The following is a 15,898-nucleotide window of genomic DNA, read 5'->3' on the forward strand; positions in this document are numbered from 1 at the left end:
AGGAAAACGGGAAAAATACCCAACAACGATCTAACTCCGCAAATCAGTTCTATACACGGTTCAACACATTTTAAAATGTCAACAGCAATACATCTCCCACATTTATAAAGTATTTTGAAGCAAATCTGTCTATTTGGTTACCCTGCTCTTTAAGGTGCATCCAGAATTTAAGTGATCTGTTTTGGATATTTATTGTCAATGGGAAACGGCCTAATTCTGCCCTGCATGCATCTGTTGCTGTTTTCTTTGTACGTTTAGCAATTTTCGACAGAATCCTGCATGCAGGGCTTCTATTGGCTGTTTGTCCCATCTAGTGTAGTCTTGCTGACTGAGTGGACCCCATACTTCACTTTCATATACTGCAATGGGCAGGGGGACACTGTCAAGATTTTGGAACAGATTTTAATTGGGATGTCTATTTTATAGAATTTTCTTTTTATTGCATAGAAAGCTCTTTAGGCTTTCTCTAAGTGCATTCACTGCCAGACCAAAGCTTCCCAAGGCACTCACCCTCAGTCCCAGGTCATCATAACTTAACGTGTGCTCTAGGGTGGTGTTACCTAGAGTAAATAGGTGTCTACTTTCCTGACACCTGGGCTTCTTCTGGAAGATCATCATTTTTGTCTTTTTTAAGTTTACTGCCAAGGCCCAGTTCTGACAGTATTTCTCAAGCAGATCCAGATGCTGCTGTAGACCCTGTTCTGTGGGTGACAGCAGCACCAGGTCATCTGCACTGAGCAAGAATTTAACTTGTGTGTTGTTTAGGGTGAGGCCAGGGGCTGCAGATTGTTGCAGTAACACCGCTAACTCATTGATGTAGATATTGAACAGGGTTGGACTCAAACTGCAGCCCTGTCTCACCCCTCGCCCTTGAGTTAAGTATTCTGTTCTTTTGTCACCAAGTTTTACTCCGCATTTATTTTCCTATTATATAGATTTGATTATGTCAAACACTTGACCCCCTATGCCACTTTGGATGATTTTATGATATAAGATGATTTTATAATATAAGATGATTTTATAGTATAAACCATCGTACCAGATAGAATCAGAGGCTTTCTTAAAATCAGTGAAGCATGCAGATATGTTTCCTTTATTTTTCTGGTGAACATGTTGATTAATTAGGGTGTGCAGGGTGTAGATGTGATCTCTAGTGTGGTGATTTGGTAGAAAGCCAATCTGACTCTTGCTCAAGACACTGTGTTGGGTAAGGAAGGCCTGTATTAATAATACAACAGAAGACCTGCCCGAGGTTACTGCTCACACAGATGCCTCGGTAGTTGTTGGGGTCAGATTTATCTCTACTCTTGTATATTGGGGGTATAAGCCCCCTATTCCAGGTGTCAGGAGAGCAGCCAGCTTGTGTTGTTCGTCCGTCGCAGCGACAAAGACCATCTAGTCATCCTGTAGGGGCCGAATTCTGTGGGTGCAAAGATGGCTGGTTAGTCCAATCTGCGCCCTGAATGTTCTTTGGCAGTGTGGGCATGGGATAGTGGGAGTGGCTGTAAGGTTGCTGGCACGGTCTTTCCTGGCCTGCCGGCGGCTCTCTGCTGCAGCAATCCTGGCAGCCTCATATGTTATTGCACCATTTCGGACAGCTGCATGCCACCCTCCTCTGTTCAAAGCTTTCTGTTCCCATGTATTGTAGTTGATGGTGAAGGCCTTTAACGAAACCTTCAAGGTGTCTTTGAAATGCTTGTTTTGACCACCATGGGAGCGTTTGCCTTGCTTGACTTCACCATATAACAGTTTCTTTGGGAGCCGGTGGTCTGGCAGGCGAACTACGTGGCCCACCCAACGAAACTGTGATTGCATGAGGATGGTGTGTATAATCGGCAGTCTTGAGCGAATGAGGACCTCTGCGTCAGGGATCTTGTCATCCCACTTTATGCCAAGAAGTTTTCTGAGGCATGCAGGGTCTGAAATTAACACTCGCCACCCGCCAAATGCGAGTAGGTTTTCTGATTGGCGAGTAAATCTCAGAAGCCTACCCGCCACATGGCGAGTAACAAAAAAAGTGAAATCCAACCACTTAATCCCCCCCATCTCTCTCGCTGTCTCTCTCTCTCTCTCCCCCTCTCAGTCCTTAGCTACAGCAATAACATGGCAACAACAATAACAGAAACTAACCAGTGAAAGTGCATTAGAATATGGCTAGACGCTACTGGCGGGTAACATTACGCACACACTCGAGAGAAACAACGACAGCAGCACCCATCAAACTCGGTACTAGCCTACTCTATTCTTTTAACTAACGTTAGCGAGCAACACCAGTTATGAGTTATGTGGCGATATTTAGAAGGCGCAAAACTACCATCAAAAAGACAACCATGCCCTGAAGAGGAGGAAGAAGCCACCATCACCACCAAATGGGAAAAAAATAAAGTTTAGTAAAAAGTGGAGGTATGACGATAAAGGAGGTGCGAGAGGCTGGCTGGAGTATAATGCACAGACTGTGATAATGAGTTGCTCTGTCTGTCGCCAGGATGCCAAAAACCGTAGCAATTCATTTGTCATCGGTAACAAGATAGTGAAGGTAGAAAACATCATGGAACACGAGACCTCCGGATGTCACATTACCTGTATGAAGGCCTCTCGGGCTCAATCGGAGCCTGTCCTCGCAACATCCTCCGTAAAGGCGCTAATAGCCATGTCCGTGCAGACCAGCATGAAAATGTAGAACATGTTTAGGACTGTGCATGCCACTGGCAAGAAGGCGAGACCACTCTCCGACTTCGAATGGATGTGCGAGTAAGTGAATTTAGTTGTCATCTCAAAATATCCCTTTACAGCGTAAACAAAGTGCTGGCTGTAGCTAACGTTAGCCATCTAGCACTAGTATGTAGGGTTGCCAACTGTCCTGTATTAGCCGGGACGCCCTGTACTTAGATCAAAAGTGGTTTGCCCCGTACGGGACGACATTTGTCCCATATCTGAATGATTTAAAAAATATTTTATATATATACACGTATATTGCCTTTAAATCTGGCCTATGTGTACTGTGTGGGAATACCGATGGGTGGCGCTCAGTTGGAAAGAAGCGTGATTTTAAACTAACTGCCCCGTATGTGTAACTTACTCGTCTCTTCCTGTCGATCCTGTTGGGAAAAATGAGTGGAAGTGTAGATGGCGATTCGGGCCCTCCGAAAAAGAAAAGATTCTGTACATACAATAAGCAGTGGGAAGAGAAGTATAGACCCTTTTATGACCTACGTCACGCATAGTATGCGTGCGCATTTTGGCAGCAACAGAGGCACCTTCTCCATCTCCAGTCAGTGCAGTGTGGATTTTTGACTGATTGATATTTACATTTTTAAAATGTCATCTTGTTGTGTTGTGGGATGCCAGAACAGGTCTAGCAAAACTAAAGGTATTAATTTCTACCGCATTCCATTGGGGAAAAGACCGTTCAATAGACCCTTTTATGACCTATGTCACGCATAGTGTGCATGCGCATTTTGGCAGCAATATCACGTGATCACTCTTTACCAACTGTAAAAGAGTCTATAATTGGGTTAAACCTGTCAGTGGCGATTTGGCTAGAGATTTCTGCAACCTGTGTCATTGGGAGTTTTTGATCAGCCACAGAGGAGAAAACGACATGAAACAACATGCCACCACGCACAAGAGGACTACACAAGCTAAAGGTGCATTTAGGATTCGCAAGTTCTTCGCCACGACTGCTACTGATAATGACAAAATTGCTGCGTGCGAGATTTCATCTGTATATCATACAGTTAAACATGGACTGAGCTACAACAGCATGGACTGTAACAATAAGCTTAACAGCAAAAAGTGCTCGATAGATAAAGTTATTATTATTATCATTATCATTCTATTTATGGATATATTTTTAACAGACATATGTTTACTCTATATCTTTAGCCTACTATAGTATCTTCTGTGTTGAAATGTAAAATCATTTTGGGCTACAATGTTTGTATGAAAAGTTCTATAGAAATAAAGTTTATTATTATTATTATTATTACGTAAGGCTCTGGGCTACCTGTACAAAGCGTCATGTAGGCTGTTACTCTGGCAATTTTTTCTTGATTACCTCCGCCCTCCTGTCCCTCCTGGTCCGTTTTCCTGGGATAGAATATTGGTAACCCTACTAGTATCTGACACCTAGCTTGTACTAACATTAGCTGTGTGCTAGCTTCAACACCATGAAACAGGTTAAAACTGATTGGCGGTCCAACCTCAACTCATACACACTCTCGGATCTACTTATGGTGCAGCTGTCATCTCCCAAGATCAGGGAGTATGACCCAACCAGTGCTGTTGATCTGTGGCACCAAGACTCTGTCAGGAGCAGGAGGCCAGATTTCATGGACGGTGCAAAGAGAGTGGCTGCTGTAGAGTGAGAAGTAGTCTGGGACTAGGGATGAGCATGTGGAGCACTCGGGTAGTTATAATAATACTGCAAATAAAACATGAAATCATACTTGTAACATTTTATGTTTTAACCATTGACTAATTTTTCATAAAAATATTTTTGCTTCAGATCTGCTCTTGTCACATTTTTAAAGCTTTTATTCAACACAATACATTATTCTCTCATTGATGTGTACTGAAAACGTATGTATGGCACAAAAAAGGCTACTAATTATTTTGGCCGGTAAAAAATATGCTTGGCCGGTATATTTTTTTCATCTACCAGTCCCCTTGGCCGGTAAGCCAAAATGTTAATTTCGGACCCTGGGCATGTGGTGTGAAAGTGGTTTACTGTTTTTTGCATGGCGTTTGTAAACTGTCCATGTTTAGCAGCCGTAAAGCAGTGTGGTGAGAACTATGGCCCGATACACTTTTATTTTTGTCTCCTGGGTGATGCCTCTCTTGTTCCACACATTCTTGTGGAGTCTGCCAAAAGCAGTACTTGCTTTAGCAAACCGTGCGGTCATCTCTTCATCAGTGGTGACATATCTGGAGGGAGAACTGCCCAGGTAAGTGAATTTGTCAGCCGCATTTAATCGATGCCCATTTATGATGATGTTGGGTACATTGTATGGCTTGCCTGGAGCTGGCTGATGAAGTACTTCAGTCTTTTTTAATGTTGATGGTGAGGCTGAAGTTGTTGCAAGCCTCTGAGAACTTATTGATACTTGGTTGCATGTTGGCTTCGGATGTAGCGTGGAGGGCGCAGTCATCGGCAAACAGAAGGTCATTGATGATTGCTGTTTTGCCATCAAAACGGTAATTGACAGCAATGCCAGCGTCCCCCTCTCTGAAGGCATCTGACAGCATGGCTGAGAACGTAAGGCTGAACAGGGTTGGGGCAAGGACACAGCCTTGTTTTACTCTGTTAGAGACAGGGAACGGCTCAGCTGCAACTCCGTTGTCTTAGACTCTGGCTAGCATGCCATCATGTAGTTGTCGTACGATGGTGATGAACTTTTTTGGACATCCCTATTTTGCCATGATTCTCCAAAGGCTGTCTCTGCAGACGGTATCAAAGGCCTTGGTCAGATCGACAAAAGTGGAGTACAGGTCAACATTTTATTCCTGGCATTTTTCTTGAAGCTGGCGGGCAGCAAACACCATGTCTGTGGTCCCGCGTTCTTTCCAGAATCCACATTGACTCTCAGGTAGAAGTCCTCTCTTGAGGTGTGCGCTGAGGCAATTTAATAAAACTCTTGCAAGCAGCTTGCCTGCAATGCACAGCAGGGAAATTCCACGGTGGTTATCACATAATTGGCGATTTCCCTTGCGCTTATAGAGATGGATATTTGAGGCATCTTTAAAGTCCTGAGGTACTGTTTCAGTTTGCCATATGAGATGAAACAACTGCTGAAGTTTCTTATCAATCACAGGCCCTCCTTCTTTATAAATTTCAGCTGGGATGGAGTCTGAGCCAGGCGCTTTTCCACTTGACAACTGTCCGATTGCCTTAAGTGTCTCTAACATTTTTGGAAGGGTGCTCAGCGTCTCATCAGATGGAATTTGGGGCAGTCGATTGATGGCTTCATAGTTGATGCGATTCAAAACCTTGCTGAAGTATTCAGCCCATCTTTCAAGATCCTCCCCTTTGTCTGTGATGAGTGTTGTCCCATGTGCGCTAAGGAGCAGGGATGAGCCAGCAATGGTCGGACCGTAGACTTCTTTCAGGCCATTGTAGAAGTTTTTCATGTCATTTCTGTCTGCAAAGCCCTGTATCTCATCAGCTTTGTTGCTCAGCCATGAATCCTGCATTTGGTGTAATTTTCTTTGGATAGAGCTGCGGATGTTCCTAAGTGCATCTGTCTTGGCCGTTGACAGGGGGTCTTCAATATGAAGTTTGTAGGCACAGCATTTCTCTTCTAACAGCTGGTTTATCTCGGTGCAGTTTTCATCAAACCAGTCTTTGTGATTCCTTGTGGAGGGGCCTAGACACTCCAAGCCTGTTTTATACACTGTGTCACGAAGTGCGGCCCAAGCACCCTCCACATTCTGGCTATCCAGCACAGTAGCCTCCAGTCATTCCTCCAGAGTGTCTGTAAAGGACTTCTTCATGTCATTATTCTTTAGATTACTGACATTTAGACGTTTTTGTGCTTTCATGCCTTGTGGGCATCTCTTGGGCTGGATGTGGAGATTGACTTTAGAAACAATGAGGTGGTGATCCGTCCAGCACTCTGCCCCACACATAGCCTTTGTAACTCTTATGTCCTGCCGGTCTCTTTTCCTGACAATGACATAGTCAATCAGGTGCCAGTGTTTGGACCTCGGGTGCATCCAGAACATTCTGTTGCGGATGGGGAGCTGAAATACTGTGTTTGTGATCAGAAGCCCATGTTCTGCGCAGGTCTGAAGAAGTAGCAATCCATTGCTGTTGCAGCTTCCAACTCCATGCTTTCCGATCACGCCTTCCCAGGAGATGCTGTCTGTGCCAACTCTTGCATTAAAATCACCAAGAATGGTGAGTTTTTCAGCGCTGGGAACGTCGGCAATGACAGTATTCAGGTCTTCATAAAATTAATCCTTGATCTCGTCCGGGTTGGTCATTGTGGGTGCATAGGTGCTGACAGTGGTGACAAATGTCTTTCCCTAAGAAAGGGGGAGTCTCAGCGTCATTAGGCGATCAGTCACGCCTTTTGGAGGCGTGGCCAGTTTGCTTACGAGAGTTGACTTGACTGCGAAGCCAACTCCAGCTTCACGTTTCTCCTCAGGTCCGCGCCCACTCCAGAAGAAAGTGTACTCTGAACTTCTTTTGCAAATTTCACCCTGTCCTGCCAGCCTGGTCTCACTAAAGGCGGCAGTGTCGATGTTGTACCTGTTTAGTTCATTTGCAATAAGTGCTGTGCATCTCTTGGGTCTTTCTGCATTTTCCCTTTCAAGAAGAGTGCGAATATTCCATGTGGCAATTTTCAAAGGTGTTGTTTTCGTCTTTTTTCTGTTGTTTCAACCGCAAAAATAGGGCCCCCTCTGACCACGGTTTGCCGGATGGGGTGACATGGAGCAGGCAATTTTTAGGTCACCTTTTCTAGACCCTTCCTCATGCCAGAGAGGTGAGCAGTGCGGTCCTAAAGAGGGCTGCTCAGTCACTCAGAGGGCTGCCGGACTCCACTTCTGCTCCTTTCAGTGAAGAATGACCATATGGTCTAAGCCGCCTGTGTGCAGGTTTGTGGCTATAACTTACAGTGTACCCACACCTGTCACTTCGTCACGCCCCTATCACCACAGGAGTTTGAGAAGGAAAATGGGGTGATGGATGGATGACTGATGACTTGTGCAATGATTTTGTTTAATGTGGGGAAGAGTTTCGCATCATCAACCCCACTCTCTCGTCCGAGACCACCTACTACCAGTGGCAAGACTAAGCGAGACGACTGGCAATGGAGACGGATGTAGATTTTTCTTCGGGGTTTCTTCGCAAAGCCTTTCCCGTAGACGAGTACACCCGCAAGGCAGCGGAGGTTTTAAATCAGAGTTTTCCTTCTCCTAGATGAATTGCCCGACAAGGCCAACAAGCTTCATCTGCCCGAGTTAGAAATCAGAGTTGTCCTTCTCCTTCTCCTAGATTGGCTGCCAAGCAAAGCTAACGAGTCCAATCGACCCACCCGGTTATACCGCCGGGAACCCGGTTGCCCCCACAGCAGGCTTTGGGAAAACAGGAGGTACCACTAGAAGGTGCTGCTGCGGTCACAGTTGCGTAGGAGCGGCCATATGCTAGCATATGTAACAGAAAACCATATGCAAGGTCCTACCTAGCAAGCTAAGTGATGGACCCACGGCAATCACTACACCAGGAAGCAAGAGGCAACCACACCGCTTCGCATTCCTTTTGGCAAGTAGGACATCTGGCCCAATACTTGCCACCTCCTAGCCAGCTTGTAGAAGCAGGTTGAACAGTTTGAGCAGGGCCTCCTGCAGCTCAGGAGAACTGTGTTTGAGCATTTCAGTCCTGATGCTGTCAGGGCCACTGGCTTTTTTTGGTTTGAGACTTTGGAGTTTGTCTGTTAGTTCTTCTAGTGACATCTGGTAGTCAGTTGGGTTGTGGTTGTTTTTTATAGTTGAGTCCAGTATTTCCAGCTTTTCTTTTATATGTTTTTGCTCAGATGAGAGGTCTTCTGGCAGTATTTCTTTGTATTTCTTTGTCTCCGTCTCTGTCCCTCTGTCCCTCTGTCCCTCTGTCTCTGTCCCTCTGTCCCTCTGTCTCTCTCTCTCTCTCTCTCTCTCTCTCTCTCTCTCTCTCTCTCTCTCTCTCTCTCGTGTCCCTTTCTCCCAGTGAGCTAGCTAACACCAGTGGTGTTGTGGTTGTTGTTATTGTGCTCTGTGTGTGTGTGTGTGTGTGTGTGTGTGTGTGTGTGTGTGTGTGTGTGTGTGTGTGTGTGTGTGTGTGTGTGTGTGTGTGTGTGTGGCAGTCACATGCCTCTGTCATCTGGAGGCAGCGTCATGGATGGTGTTGTGGTTGTTGTTATTGTGCTCTGTGTGTGTGTGTGTGTGTGTGTGTGTGTGTGTGTGTGTGTGTGTGTGTGTGTGTGTGTGTGTGTGTGTGTGTGTGGCAGTCACATGCCTCTGTCATCTGGAGGCAGCGTCATGGAGAACTTGTATCTGTTATCACACACACCCCGCCCTCTCTACCCGACCCTAAGGAATACAGACTGTGTGTGTGTGGGGGGGGGTGGGGCTGGGAAAGTCCCTGTTCCCTTTGGCTTTGGACCCATAGTAAGCAAGTCTGTATGTTTGTATCAAGCACTCATTTATAGACACTGACACCACTGTCTGTGTCTGTTATGTGCCTGTTTGTCAGTCAGTGACTGTCTGTCTCACACACCGTACACAAAAGCAGCTTAAAAACATACACACACAATCAACCCCCCCGACACACACACACACACACACACACACTCACCCCCCCCACACACACACAGTCTGCTATCTGTCTTGCTGTCTTTTTTTTCTCCGCCTGTGTGTTACTATCTCTCTGTCACTGTCTGTCTGTCTTCCTCTGAAGGTCTGTCTTTCATATCAGTCACAGTTTTCGGTCTGTGTGTCTGTCACAGCCTCTCCCTCTGTTGTCATGACATTCACTCACTCCCACACAGACACACACACATCAGGTCTTTATTTAGGATATGAAACCAAAAACAAAGCGTTAAAAATTCCTTTGTTAGACAAACATTTTGCATATGAAACCAAGCACACACACACACACACACACACACACACACACACACACACACATGCTGTCACAGAGCCACAGCTAGTGTCAGGTGTGTGTTTTGTGTTTTTGTTTCTCTCAGTGGCGCTCATGCGTTGCTGCATGGGAGTCAGGAATGCTGTTGTTTCAGAGGAGCACACTCACACACACAACCTGACCTGACCCGACCCGACGCAGCCGCGCCACCCATAACGAGAAAAGGGGACGTGTCAGTGGGGACGTGTGTTGAGGTGTGAGTGGGGACGTGTGTTGAGGTGTCAGTGGGGACGTGTGTTGAGGTGTCAGTGGGGACGTGTGTTGAGGTGTGAGTGGGGACGTGTGTTGAGGTGTCAGTGGGGACGTGTGTTGAGGTGTGAGTGGGGACATGTTGAGGTGTCAGTGGGGATGTGTGTTGAGGTGTCAGTGGGGACGTGTGTTGAGGTGTGAGTGGGGACGTGTGTTGAGGTGTGAGTGGGGACGTGTTGAGGTGTCAGTGGGGACGTGTGTTGAGGTGTGAGTGGGGACGTGTGTTGAGGTGTGAGTGAGGACGTGTTGAGGTGTGAGTGGGGACATGTGTTGAGGTGTCAGTGGGGACGTTTGTTGAGGTGTGAGTGGGGACGTGTGTTGAGGTGTGAGTGGGGACGTGTGTTGAGGTTTGAGTGGGGACGTGTTGAGGTGTGAGTGGGGACGTGTTGAGGTGTGAGTGGGGACGTGTTGAGGTGTGAGTGGGGACGTGTGTTGAGGTGTGAGTGGGGACGTGTGTTGAGGTGTGAGTGGGGACATGTGTTGAGGTTTAACTGGGGACGTGTGTTGAGGTGTGAGTGGGGACGTGTTGAGGTGTGAGTGGGGACGTGTGTTGAGGTGTGAGTGCAGACGTGTTGAGGTGTGAGTGGGGACGTGTTGAGGTGTGAGTGGGGACGTGTTGAGGTGTGAGTGGGGACGTGTGTTGAGGTGTGAGTAGGGACATGTGTTGAGGTTTAACTGGGGACGTGTGTTGAGGTGTGAGTGGGGACGTGTTGAGGTGTGAGTGGGGACGTGTGTTGAGGTGTGAGTGGGGACGTGTGTTGAGGTGTGAGTGGGGACGTGTGTTGAGGGGGACGTGTGTTGAGGTGTGAGTGGGGACATGTGTTGAGGTTTAACTGGGGACGTGTGTTGAGGTGTGAGTGGGGACGTGTTGAGGTGTGAGTGGGGACGTGTGTTGAGGTGTGAGTGGGGACGTGTGTTGAGGTGTGAGTGGGGACGTGTGTTGAGGTGTGAGTGGGGACATGTGTTGAGGTTTAACTGGGGACGTGTGTTGAGGTGTGAGTGGGGACGTGTTGAGGTGTGAGTGGGGACGTGTGTTGAGGTGTGAGTGCAGACGTGTTGAGGTGTGAGTGGGGACGTGTGTTGAGGTGTGAGTGGGGACGTGTGTTGAGGTGTGAGTGCAGACGTGTTGAGGTGTGAGTGCAGACGTGTTGAGGTGTGAGTGGGGACGTGTGTTGAGGTGTGAGTGGGGACGTGTTGAGGTGTGAGTGGGGACGTGTTGAGGTGTGAGTGGTGACGTGTGCTGAGGGGGACGTGTGTTGAGGTGTGAGTGGGGACGTGTGTTGAGGTGTGAGTGGTGACGTGTGCTGAGGGGGACGTGTGTTGAGGTGTGAGTGGGGACGTGTGTTAAGGTGTGAGTGGGGACGTGTGTTAAGGTGTGAGTGGGGACGTGTGTTGAGGTGTCAGTGGGGTGTGTGTTGAGGTGTGAGTGGGGACGTGTGTTGAGGTGTGAGTGGGGACGTGTGTTGAGGTGTGAGTGGGGACGTGTGTTGAGGGGGACGTGTGTTGAGGTGTGAGTGGGGACGTGTGTTGAGGTGTGAGTGGGGACGTGTGTTAAGGTGTGAGTGGGGACGTGTGTTGAGGTGGGAGTGGGGACGTGTGTTAAGGTGTGAGTGGGGACGTGTGTTAAGGTGTGAGTGGGGACGTGTGTTGAGGTGTGAGTGGGGACGTGTGTTGAGGTGTGAGTGGAGACGTGTGTTGAGGTGTGAGTGGGGACGTGTTGAGGTGTGAGTGGGGACGTGTGTTGAGGTGTGAGTGGGGACGTGTGTTAAGGTGTGAGTGGGGACGTGTGTTGAGGTGTGAGTGGGGACGTGTGTTGAGGTGTGAGTGGAGACGTGTGTTGAGGTGTGAGTGGGGACGTGTTGAGGTGTGAGTGGGGACGTGTGTTGAGGTGTGAGTGCAGACGTGTTGAGGTGTGAGTGGGGACGTGTTGAGGTGTGAGTGGGGACGTGTTGAGGTGTGAGTGGGGACGTGTGTTAAGGTGTGAGTGGGGACGTGTGTTGAGGTGTGAGTGGGGACATGTGTTAAGGTGTGAGTGGGGACGTGTGTTAAGGTGTGAGTGGGGACGTGTGTTGAGGTGTCAGTGGGGTGTGTGTTGAGGTGTGAGTGGGGACGTGTGTTGAGGTGTGAGTGGGGACGTGTGTTGAGGTGTGAGTGAGGACGTGTTGAGGTGTGAGTGGGGACGTGTTGAGGTGTGAGTGGGGACGTGTGTTGAGGTGTGAGTGGGGACGTGTTGAGGTGTCAGTGGGGACGTGTGTTGAGGTGTGAGTGGGGACGTGTGTTGAGGTGTGAGTGAGGACGTGTTGAGGTGTGAGTGGGGACATGTGTTGAGGTGTCAGTGGGGACGTTTGTTGAGGTGTGAGTGGGGACGTGTGTTGAGGTGTGAGTGGGGACGTGTGTTGAGGTTTGAGTGGGGACGTGTTGAGGTGTGAGTGGGGACGTGTTGAGGTGTGAGTGGGGACGTGTTGAGGTGTGAGTGGGGACGTGTGTTGAGGTGTGAGTGGGGACGTGTGTTGAGGTGTGAGTGGGGACATGTGTTGAGGTTTAACTGGGGACGTGTGTTGAGGTGTGAGTGGGGACGTGTTGAGGTGTGAGTGGGGACGTGTGTTGAGGTGTGAGTGCAGACGTGTTGAGGTGTGAGTGGGGACGTGTTGAGGTGTGAGTGGGGACGTGTTGAGGTGTGAGTGGGGACGTGTGTTGAGGTGTGAGTAGGGACATGTGTTGAGGTTTAACTGGGGACGTGTGTTGAGGTGTGAGTGGGGACGTGTTGAGGTGTGAGTGGGGACGTGTGTTGAGGTGTGAGTGGGGACGTGTGTTGAGGTGTGAGTGGGGACGTGTGTTGAGGGGGACGTGTGTTGAGGTGTGAGTGGGGACATGTGTTGAGGTTTAACTGGGGACGTGTGTTGAGGTGTGAGTGGGGACGTGTTGAGGTGTGAGTGGGGACGTGTGTTGAGGTGTGAGTGGGGACGTGTGTTGAGGTGTGAGTGGGGACGTGTGTTGAGGTGTGAGTGGGGACATGTGTTGAGGTTTAACTGGGGACGTGTGTTGAGGTGTGAGTGGGGACGTGTTGAGGTGTGAGTGGGGACGTGTGTTGAGGTGTGAGTGCAGACGTGTTGAGGTGTGAGTGGGGACGTGTGTTGAGGTGTGAGTGGGGACGTGTGTTGAGGTGTGAGTGCAGACGTGTTGAGGTGTGAGTGCAGACGTGTTGAGGTGTGAGTGGGGACGTGTGTTGAGGTGTGAGTGGGGACGTGTTGAGGTGTGAGTGGGGACGTGTTGAGGTGTGAGTGGTGACGTGTGCTGAGGGGGACGTGTGTTGAGGTGTGAGTGGGGACGTGTGTTGAGGTGTGAGTGGTGACGTGTGCTGAGGGGGACGTGTGTTGAGGTGTGAGTGGGGACGTGTGTTAAGGTGTGAGTGGGGACGTGTGTTAAGGTGTGAGTGGGGACGTGTGTTGAGGTGTGAGTGGGGACGTGTGTTGAGGTGTGAGTGGGGACGTGTGTTGAGGTGTGAGTGGGGACGTGTGTTGAGGTGTGAGTGGGGACGTGTGTTGAGGTGTGAGTGGGGACGTGTGTTAAGGTGTGAGTGGGGACGTGTGTTGAGGTGGGAGTGGGGACGTGTGTTAAGGTGTGAGTGGGGACGTGTGTTAAGGTGTGAGTGGGGACGTGTGTTGAGGTGTGAGTGGGGACGTGTGTTGAGGTGTGAGTGGAGACGTGTGTTGAGGTGTGAGTGGGGACGTGTTGAGGTGTGAGTGGGGACGTGTGTTGAGGTGTGAGTGGGGACGTGTGTTAAGGTGTGAGTGGGGACGTGTGTTGAGGTGTGAGTGGGGACGTGTGTTGAGGTGTGAGTGGAGACGTGTGTTGAGGTGTGAGTGGGGACGTGTTGAGGTGTGAGTGGGGACGTGTGTTGAGGTGTGAGTGCAGACGTGTTGAGGTGTGAGTGGGGACGTGTTGAGGTGTGAGTGGGGACGTGTTGAGGTGTGAGTGGGGACGTGTGTTAAGGTGTGAGTGGGGACGTGTGTTGAGGTGTGAGTGGGGACATGTGTTAAGGTGTGAGTGGGGACGTGTGTTAAGGTGTGAGTGGGGACGTGTGTTGAGGTGTCAGTGGGGTGTGTGTTGAGGTGTGAGTGGGGACGTGTGTTGAGGTGTCAGTGGGGTGTGTGTTGAGGTGTGAGTGGGGACGTGTGTTGAGGGGGACGTGTGTTGAGGTGTGAGTGGGGACGTGTGTTGAGGTGTGAGTGGGGACGTGTGTTAAGGTGTGAGTGGGGACGTGTGTTGAGGTGGGAGTGGGGACGTGTGTTAAGGTGTGAGTGGGGACGTGTGTTAAGGTGTGAGTGGGGACGTGTGTTGAGGTGTTAGTGGGGACGTGTGTTGAGGTGTGAGTGGAGACGTGTGTTGAGGTGTGAGTGGGGACGTGTTGAGGTGTGAGTGGGGACGTGTGTTGAGGTGTGAGTGCAGACGTGTTGAGGTGTGAGTGGGGACGTGTTGAGGTGTGAGTGGGGACGTGTGTTGAGGTGTGAGTGGTGACGTGTGTTGAGGTGTTAGTGGGGACGTGTGTTGAGGTGTGAGTGGGGACGTGTGTTGAGGTGTGAGTGGGGACGTGTGTTGAGGTGTGAGTGGGGACGTGTGTTAAGGTGTGAGTGGGGACGTGTGTTGAGGTGTTAGTGGGGACGTGTGTTGAGGTGTGAGTGGAGACGTGTGTTGAGGTGTGAGTGGGGACGTGTTGAGGTGTGAGTGGGGACGTGTGTTGAGGTGTGAGTGCAGACGTGTTGAGGTGTGAGTGGGGACGTGTTGAGGTGTGAGTGGGGACGTGTTGAGGTGTGAGTGGTGACGTGTGCTGAGGGGGACGTGTGTTGAGGTGTGAGTGGGGACGTGTGTTGAGGTGTGAGTGGGGACGTGTGTTGAGGTGTGAGTGGGGACGTGTGTTAAGGTGTGAGTGGGGACGTGTGTTGAGGTGTGAGTGGGGACGTGTGTTAAGGTGTGAGTGGGGACGTGTGTTAAGGTGTGAGTGGGGACGTGTGTTGAGGTGTCAGTGGGGTGTGTGTTGAGGTGTGAGTGGGGACGTGTGTTGAGGTGTCAGTGGGGTGTGTGTTGAGGTGTGAGTGGGGACGTGTGTTGAGGGGGACGTGTGTTGAGGTGTGAGTGGGGACGTGTGTTGAGGTGTGAGTGGGGACGTGTGTTAAGGTGTGAGTGGGGACGTGTGTTGAGGTGGGAGTGGGGACGTGTGTTAAGGTGTGAGTGGGGACGTGTGTTAAGGTGTGAGTGGGGACGTGTGTTGAGGTGTTAGTGGGGACGTGTGTTGAGGTGTGAGTGGAGACGTGTGTTGAGGTGTGAGTGGGGACGTGTTGAGGTGTGAGTGGGGACGTGTGTTGAGGTGTGAGTGCAGACGTGTTGAGGTGTGAGTGGGGACGTGTTGAGGTGTGAGTGGGGACGTGTGTTGAGGTGTGAGTGGTGACGTGTGTTGAGGTGTTAGTGGGGACGTGTGTTGAGGTGTGAGTGGGGACGTGTGTTGAGGTGTGAGTGGGGACGTGTGTTGAGGTGTGAGTGGGGACGTGTGTTAAGGTGTGAGTGGGGACGTGTGTTGAGGTGTTAGTGGGGACGTGTGTTGAGGTGTGAGTGGAGACGTGTGTTGAGGTGTGAGTGGGGACGTGTTGAGGTGTGAGTGGGGACGTGTGTTGAGGTGTGAGTGCAGACGTGTTGAGGTGTGAGTGGGGACGTGTTGAGGTGTGAGTGGGGACGTGTTGAGGTGTGAGTGGTGACGTGTGCTGAGGGGGACGTGTGTTGAGGTGTGAGTGGGGACGTGTGTTGAGGTGTGAGTGGGGACGTGTGTTGAGGTGTGAGTGGGGACGTGTGTTAAGGTGTGAGTGGGGACGTGTGTTGAGGTGTGAGTGGGGACGTGTGTTAAGGTGTGAGTGGGGACGTGTGTTAAGGTGTGAGTGGGGACGTGTGTTGAGGTGTCAGTGGGGTGTGTGCGTGTTG

General features: G+C 50.0%; 1 protein-coding gene across 1 annotated transcript in view; it reads left to right on the forward strand.

The window, feature by feature from the left end:
* Positions 1 to 15,898, forward strand: part of mef2d (myocyte enhancer factor 2d) — a 122,814-nt gene that overhangs the window by 65,858 nt on the left and 41,058 nt on the right. The window lies entirely within an intron of this gene.

This window comes from Lampris incognitus, chromosome 9 (genome assembly GCF_029633865.1).
Source record: "Lampris incognitus isolate fLamInc1 chromosome 9, fLamInc1.hap2, whole genome shotgun sequence".
In the NCBI taxonomy this organism is placed as follows: Eukaryota; Metazoa; Chordata; class Actinopteri; order Lampriformes; family Lampridae; genus Lampris; species Lampris incognitus.